This window comes from Dermochelys coriacea, chromosome 8, assembly GCF_009764565.3.
Source record: "Dermochelys coriacea isolate rDerCor1 chromosome 8, rDerCor1.pri.v4, whole genome shotgun sequence".
Classification (NCBI taxonomy): domain Eukaryota; kingdom Metazoa; phylum Chordata; order Testudines; family Dermochelyidae; genus Dermochelys; species Dermochelys coriacea.
Window position 1 is genome coordinate 476,916 of NC_050075.1, and position 9,033 is coordinate 485,948.

Genomic DNA, 9,033 nt, shown 5'->3' on the forward strand with positions numbered 1-9,033 from the left:
GTAAGCGCTGCTCAGAGCCTGCACCCCCTGAGCCTCTCCCCATGCCCCAACTCCCTGCCCTAGCCCTGATCCCTCTCCTGCCCTGCAAACCCCTCAGTCCTAGCATAGAGCACCCTCCTACACCCCAAAATCATCTCTAGCCCCATCCCAGACCCTGCGCTCCCTCTCGCACCCCAACCCCAATTTTATGAACATTCATGGCCCACCATGCAATTTCTATTCCCCAGTGTGGCCCTCAGGCCAAAAAGTTTGCCCACTCCTGCCCTAGAGAAATGTGTTCTAAAATGGCTAGGGCACCTTTCATAGCTAAATCATATGTTCTTATGCAACCAGACACTCTTTTGGATAACCTGTGACAACATAGAATGATGGTATAAGTTTCCCTGGGCATGTTATGAATGATCTTCTGCCTAGACAGAATGCTTTCACTGTATTGAATGTGTGAAACTTCACTTCACCTGGGACAGAGTGAGGTTTAGGAAAGCAAATGGGAGTTGAATGGGCTGGTTTATATGGAACTTTGAAATAACCTTCAACAGGAACTTTGGGTGAGGTCTAAGAGTAATCCTTTTGAAATGCCATATTGGGGATCTGGCATAAGGGCCTGAATCTCTCCTACCCTCCTAACTGATGTACTTGTAGTGCATCATTGTGGAACCTAAAACTGGGGCTTAGGCACCTAACTTCTTTTGTGCATCCAGGCTTAAGAGTTCGCACTGACACATAGTAAAGGGAGTAAGCTCAGAAGCGGGGACCCATCAACCCTCTTGGTACTAAGATCCCAGAAAGGATCATGGGGCCTCAGACTGGGGGGAAAACATGCGAGAGTCAGTCAGGAATTTTGTCACTGGAGGGAGGGGAAAAAGTAGTGTGGCCCTGGGTAGGAGGGTGACTTGCCTAATATTCCTGCTAGGTGGATTCTTATTAAAGCTAATGGAAATTCCCAGTTGCTTCAGGACTACCAACTAGTGGAGTAGTGATGCATGTGTTGCTGTCGGGGAGAAAGCTGGTGCTGAAATGCCAGATAGCAAACATTTCATGTAGTTCTGCCAGTCCTTCTGTTGAAGGTTTCCTGCTCTAGAGTAGAATGTTCTGAACATTAGCCCAATTGCATCATTTGGTGAACACCATCTCACTGCCACGTATAAAGATTCTTCAAATGCTTCCTCATGTCTATTCCATTCTAGGCGTATACACACCCACGTGCACAGTTGTTGGAGACTTTTGCCTTAGTGATATCTGCAGGGTTGGCTGTGGTGCCACCTTGAGTGCCACGCTCATGCGTCGATATATTAGGCACTGTCAACCCTACACCCTTTTTTACTGCCATGATGGCAGGTTGGAGTGCCTTGTCTTGCAGATCGCAAGAGCATTAGCAGTTCTTTACAGCCTTTATCTTCTTTGTATATAGTTTGTAGGTACTTAGTTAGCCATTAAATGTTAGGTTAGTTGATACAGTAAAAGCTTTGTTATCGGGCATGTTGGGGAGATGGCGAGGTGCCGGTTAGTCAAAAATTCCAGCTAAGTCATAATTACTAATGGATTTCCAATTTTCAAAGAATTAGAATAAAAAAGTGAATAAACATTCCTGTTCACAGTTTTCAAGATGTGAATAAATATCTATTTTCTGTTTTAATGTCAACATAACTTACGCTTTTTGCTGGTATTTTTGATGCGATAATGGTAGGAGGGCATTGATATTTTATGATAAACATCGGACAATACACCACATAATAAACCGACTGATCACAAGGGCGGATACAAACAGAAAGAACAGCATTCAGCTCTTCTCTGCTAACTCGAGCGTTGTCTGACTGCTCTCGGAAATTCTTGGGTCCTGAATAGTTTCAGCATTGATTCCAGTTAGCTTCGGCATTGGTCCCTGTAACTAGATTGAAGTTTTATAGTGGGAGATATCAGAAATGCTGGTTTCTACAGCTTTCCGATTGGTAAAGTGCCAGATAACACAGCTTTTACTGTAATTACTCCTGCCTTGGCCTTCGTACCAAAGCAGGGCATGACCCGCTCTCCTAGGCTTGCTGCTTGTCTCGCATGGTTTGAAGCTATCAGTGATACCTATGACAGCTGCTTGAAGTGTTTGGGGGAATCCCATAGAAAAGACAATTGTCGCATCTGTAAAAACTTTTGACCTAGAACCCAAAAGGAGCAGGTTATTCACTTGAGGGCTCTCCTCATGGAGGCTGCGCTTTGTCCTGTATCAGAGCCCTCCCATTCGGACCCCACACCGAGCACTTCGGATTCCATGTAGAGCACACCGCCAGCACCGAGCTCTGCCTAGCATCATTCCCCTTCACTGGTGCCTAAGAAGCGTCAAAAGAGGAGGAGCCCCCTGGCACAGAAGGAAATGGGGCTTTCACGGGTACCACGGCGGTTGGACACCCCAGCCCGACCAGGGATCTGACTGGGGAGCAGCAGTGGACCCTGGTATCTCCCAGGGACCTCATTGCCTGAAGCAGCCCTGGTGGCTAAAGAACAAGTAGGCAGACTGGCACTGCAGGCGCCACACCAGGCAGCAGACTCAGTTAAGACCCCATCATCTAAGGGCAAGCTAATCATGGGACCACTTCATAGGGCAGTGGGCCAACCTCAGTCACTGGACTGCAGGCGCAGATCTCCATGGCCTTCGACCCTGGCACCGTATCCTAGGTCTCTGACTAGAAAGCCCAGGTCTTTGATGTGCTTTCCACCTACAAGATGTGGAACATCGGAGTTGAGGTGCCAGTCCCCATACTACCAGTACTGGCGAGCTTCCTGTCAGAGATCGCCATAGCCAGGTCACATTCACCCAGACGGTCTCCCAGATGTCTGTCCCTGCCCAGGCGGGGCTGCTCCTTGTCACACACCAATCCCTTTACCCTGGTGCCGTTCGTCAGGCAGGCACCATTCCTCGTCCTCGCCTTGCCAGTCGCTGACCGGAGGCAGACCAGAGGCCTTGATAGCTCCACCCTGGTTGCCGGAAGGGCAGTGGTCTGAGGCAGACCAGGAGTTCATACCGTCGCCAAGACGAGGTGATTCGTAGCCGACTCGTGAGACCAGCGCAGCACCTATGGTGACATCGTGGCAGCAGGGACAGTGGCTTGCTCAATGGTCACATTGGAACCTGTGGGACATGTCTAAGGGTGGTCCCATGTTCCCATAAGCCCTTCCTGGCTGTCTTGGACAAACTGGTCCCAGCACTGGAGTCGTAACGCAAGGGCAGCACCCCAAACCCCAGCACCCAAGGAGCCGTCTCCGGAGAGGGAGGGGAAACCTGCTTCTCCACAGGGGGTGCAGTCATCATCCTCTGACAAAGCGGTAGCAGGTCCCTTGGAAACAGGTAGTCCCACCGATGACTTCAAGGAGCACCACGCCCTCCTTAAAAGGGTGGCTGCTAACTTGAACCTACAGATTGAGGATATCGCAGAGGAGTCCAATGGCTCTTTAATGTTATATCCTTTGCCACCCTGGCCTGGGTTGTGCTGCCCGTCCACCAAGAGGTACTCCAAATTGCCAAATCGCTGTGAAAAACCCCCTCTTCCATTCCGCCAACTTCTAAGAGGGCAGAAAAGAAGAAGTATTGCGTCCCTGCAAAAGGGTTCACATACCTCTACATGCACCCTCCGGTGCCATCACTGGTCATGTCCATTGTGAATGAAAGGGGCAGGCAGGGCCACATTAGTGGCACACCAAAGAACAAAGATGCCAAGAGATTTTATTTGGCAGAAAGATTTATTCAGCGGCCAGCCTACAATTCAGGGTGTCTAACCACCAGGCCTTGATAGGCAGGTACAGTTTTAACCTGTTGGATTCCTTTAATGAGTTCAAAGAGGCCCTCCCACAGGATCGAGCCCAGGAGTTTACTGCTTTGGAGGACGAGGGCACAGCTGTGGCAAGAGGAACCCTCCAAATAGCTTGGGTTGCTACTGACTCAGTGGCTGGGGTGGTCACCTCTGTGGTGTCTATAAAGCGCAGCTCCTGGGTACAGTCCTCTGGGTTGTCCCAAGAGATGCAGGCTACTATTCAGGACCTCCCATTTGAGGGGGCGGGGCTCTTCTCCAAGCTCATGGACTCAAGGCTCCACAGCCTTAGACTCCTGGGCCATCCTCTGCTCCTTGGGCCTAACATAATCCTCAGCAGGCCAGGAAGCTGTTCCATGCTCTGCCTCCTCCACCCCTGTAGTCAAGATCCCGGGGAACTCCCAGATTGGGTTCCTGCAGGAGAAAGGACCGAGACAAAGGGTCTAAGCAGCGACACTCGTCATCTTCCCACCCATCTGCTCAAGCCTGACCCTCCCAGCAACCAGGGAGGCCAGAAGCAGGCATTTTGAGGGTACACTCAAGGATGTCACCCCAGTCACTTCACTGGATCCACTCTCCCTCTTTTTTCTCAGCTGCCGCCACCCTTTCTAATAAGCCTGGTCTCTGCTAACCTCAGACCGTTGGATGTGTGACCCAATTTCTTCAGGCTACACCCTGCAATTTGTCACGATCGCTTCCTACACATCAACGTCGGGGAGCTCAGAGTGGTTCGCCTGGCCTGCTGAGCCTTTCTACCTCACATAGAAAGCAAGATGGTCCAGGTCTTAACGGACAACACAGCAACTATGTTCTATATCAACAAGCAAGGCAGAGCCAGATCGTCTGTCCTTTGCCAGGAAGCCCTCGGGCTGTGGGACTTCTGTCTGCAGCACGACATCCATCTTGTAGCTGCTCATCTCCCTGGGGCCAAGAACGCTTTGGTAGATCACCTCAGTAGGACCTTCTCGTCTCACAAAGAGTGGTCCCTCCATCCAGAAGTGGTCAGCTTCATCTTCCACAAGTGGGGAACTCCCCAGGTGGACTTGTTGCCTCCAGACAGAACAGGAAATGCCACGTTTTCTGTTGATTATGGGGATCGACTGAGGCTTCTTGTAGGACGCTTTTCTGCTCCCGTGGGCGAGAGCTCTGTTTTAAGCCTTCCCCCCAGTACTGTTAATTCACAGAGTCCTCAAGAAGATCAAGCAGTACAGGGCAACGGTGATCCTCATAGCATTGGCTTGGCCGTACCAACATTGGTTCAGCACACTGCTGAACCTCTCGGTGGCTGCTCTGTTACAATTCCCGCTCCGGCCAAATCTGCTGTCCCAAAACCATGGCAGTTTTCTGCATCCGAACCTGGCAATGCTGCACCTGACAGCTTGACACTGTTGCATGGTTGAATGAGCAGGAGCAGCAGTGCTCGGCCGCTGCCCAACAGGTCTGGCTGGGTAGTAGAAAGTCCTCCATCAGAGCAACCTACCTGGCCAAATGGAAGTGGTTTGCCTGCTGGACCTTGGATAAAGACATTCAGCCCAAGCGAGCCTTGCTGCAGTTAATCCTGGACTACATTCTGCATCTCAAGCTCCAAGGCCCATCCCTTTCATCTATCCAACTTGGTAGCTATCACAGCCTTCCATCTGCCACTTGAGGTTAGGTCATTTTTTTGCCCAAGACATGATGGCCAGGTTTCTCAAGGGCCTTGAGCACCTTTACCTACATGTCAAGGACCCCGTTCCTCCATGGGACATGAATCTGGCCCTGTCGTGGCTCACAGAACCCACCTTCATGCCTCTGGCTTCCTGCTTCCTCCTCCAGTCCTAGAAGGTCATGGTCCTAGTTGCGATAACATCTGCCTGCTGAGTCTCTGAGCTTAGGGCGCTCACCTCAGAACCAATCGCCCTATACAGTATTTTACAAAAACAAGGTCCCGCTGCAGCTGCACTCTGCTTTCCTGCCCAACATGGTCGCTCTGTTTCATATGAGCCAGGACATTTTCTTACCTGTCTTTTTTTCCAAAGCTGCATAAGGCGGAGGAGGAGTATTGGCTGCATTCCCTGGACGTCAGGAGTGCTCTGGCCTTCTGCATTGAAAGGACCAAGCCATTCTGCAAGTCAACGCAATTGTTCACTGCAGTGGCTGAACTCTAGGGTACAGATGTGGGGACCCCCATGAAAGACCCCTTAAGCTTATTTCTACCAGCTTAGGTTAAAGCTTCCCCAAGGCACAAATTCTTCCTTGTCTTTGGAACAGTATTGCTGCCACCACCAAGTGAGTCAAAGATTTAGGAAAAAGGATGACTTGGAGTTCCTGTTTTCCCAAAATATCCCCCCAAGCCCCTTCACCCCCTTTCCTGGGGAGGCTTGAGAGTAAACAAGGTAAGCACAGACCAGACCCTTGGGCTTTTTAGGATATTAAAAACCCCAATCAGATTCTTAAAAACAGATCTTTTATTATAAAGGGGAAAAAAGTAAAAGAACCACCTCTGTAAAATCAGGATGGAAGATCTTATTATCCCATAAAATTATTTAAAACAGAGGATTCCCCTCTAGGCAAAACGTTAGTTACAAAAAACAAAACAGGAATAAACCTTCCTCTTAGCATAGGGAAAATTCACAAGCTAAAACAAAAGATACTAACGCATTTCCTTGCTATTACTTACTCTTTCTGTAATTTTAGATGTATCATTCAGTAGGAGCTGGATTACTTGCTTGGCCTCTCTCTTTGTCTCTGGAGAGAGCAACAAAAGCACAAAATAAAAACCTTCCCCACAAATTTGAAAGTATCTTCTCCCCTTATTGGTCCTTTTGGTCAGGTGCCAACCAGGTTATCTGAGCTTCTTAACCCTTTACAGGTAAAGGAGGGATTTTATGCTACCCTTAGCTGTATGTTTGACAGGCTGACAGGACAAAAGATCGCCCAGTGTCCGCTCAAAGAATTTTTTCTTGGATCACTGCCTGAATTCGCTGCTGCTATGATCAGGCAAAGGTGCCACCCCCAGCAATTTGTAACCACCCACTCACCCAGGGCACAGGCCTCTTCGGCAGCTTTTTCTGGCCCAAGTGCCTATCCAGGACATTTGAAGGGTGGCTACCTGTCCGTCCATATGTTCACGTACCACTATGCACCTATCCAGCAGGCCAGAGACTATGCTGGCTTCAGTAGGGCAATACTACAAGCTGCTAAATTGTGAACTCCAAGCCCACCTCCAAGGATTCTGCTTGTGAGTCACTTAGAATTGAATTGACATGAGTGAGCACTCGAAGAAAAAATGGTTACCTACCTTTTGTAACTGTTGTTCTTGCAGATGTGTTGCTCATGTCCATTCCATGACCCGCCCTCCTACCACTCTGTCTGAGTTGCCGGCTGGAAGGAACTGAGAAGGCATAGGGTCGACGGCACCCAGTGTACCGATGTGTGAGCGCAGCACAAGGTGGCACCACAGCCAATCCTACAGATACTGCTAAGGTCTCAGACAACTGTGCACATGTGCACACACACACCTAGAATGGAATGGGCATGAGCAACACATCTCAAAGAACAGTTACAAAAGGTAGAAAAGGTAGAAAATATAACTTTTTTCTGAGCCCAAATGCAGTTTGAGAACTGACTTGGGAGACTGTTGCATAGAATGGATAACACGACCTGTGGCTGTTTAGATCTGGTAAATCTATCAAATCAAACTCCCTGGCCTATGCTGGAGCTGTCAGGACAATGTAACCTGCTTTTTGCCTCAGGTTTCTCAGGATCCTCACTTTCACAGGGATTGATGGATATGGGTATATAAACCCTAGTGTTCAAAGAATGAGGAAGTCCTCTGTCAGAGAACCTGGGTTTTTGCCTGAAGCTGTGTACAACCGAGTCTGAGACTACTTGTGGCTTTCACAAAAGTCGCTGCTGAACTAGTCTGCCAGGATGTTCTGAAATCCAGGAAGGTGCCACGCTACTGGTGTGATCTGTGCAGAATGCTGCACCACTCCCACAGCTGGGGCTTCTTGACAGCCTGGAGAAGAGTCAGAAAAATCTTGCATGCCAGGCAGCTAGCCCTAAAAAGTTTGTGCAAACAATCTTCCTGAGGGGACCATAGTCCCTGAATTTGAAGCCAGATGAGGCCCCTCTGATAACATAGCTCCACTCAGAGATAAAGTCTTTGTAATTAATGGTATGGAAAAAGAAACACCAGTGAATACCTGAAGGGGTTCTGTCTTCCACTGTGGGACTGACCATATCCATGTGGTGCCTGGTGGGTATACATACCACTCTTAACAGCACCTTTGATCCATGCATGGAAGTCTGGCATGCTGTGTGACCAAAGTGCATGAGATCATATGTCCTAGAAGTCAGAGAGTGATCTCACTGGTATTGGATGGGTTTGAAGTCTGTTGATGATGATCTCTTGTCTGAAATCCCTGCTGTGGAAGGTAGAGTCTGACAGTGCAGCTATGAACTTTATATTGTGAGCTGAGGGCTGTGAACTTATTGACTTTAAAATGTAACAAGGGAAAATTTTAGGATGCTGTGCTTTGTTGGTCACCTGTTGGGTTAATCTTTTGAAATGTTGGGGCTAGAGCGAGGGCAAAACTCTGTACGGGGAGTGGGAAACAAGTATTTCCTGTGGCTGCTTCCTGTTAGGAGTTGAGACAGAATTGTCTTAGAATTCTGGGAGGAGTTGGGACACAGAATTGCCCTGGAATCCCTGAAACAGCCAGCACCACGTCCCTGCAACTTCTGGGCAGGGGCGAAGAAAAGGGCTCTCTGCATTGCCCTTGCCTGCAGGCACTGGTCCCCTGAAGCTCCCATTGGCTGGGAACAGGCAAGGGCAGCACATGGCAGAGCTGCTTGCCCCACCCCACCCCCAGGAGTCACTGCTGGGCATGCTGGCCACTTTCATGAGTGGCATGGGGCCATGGCAGGCAGGGAGCCTGCCTTAGCCCTGCTGCACACTACTGCCATCCCACACCTGCTCAAGGTAAGCAGGGCCAGAGCCTGAACCCCCCCCTGCCGTCAGCCCCTTCCTGCACACTGCACCCCCTCCGACACCAGCCCTACATTCATGGCCCTGCATACAATTTTCCCATCCAGATATGGCCCTTGAGCAAAAAAAATAAATAAAAAAAAATCAGCTCAAATCTACTTTAGGCACATTATGCTGACATGGCTGTAGAAAGGCTAAAACAGGTGATTATCCTGGAGGATCGCAGGGTTGGTACTATCATCTAGGACACTTTTTGCAGGCACA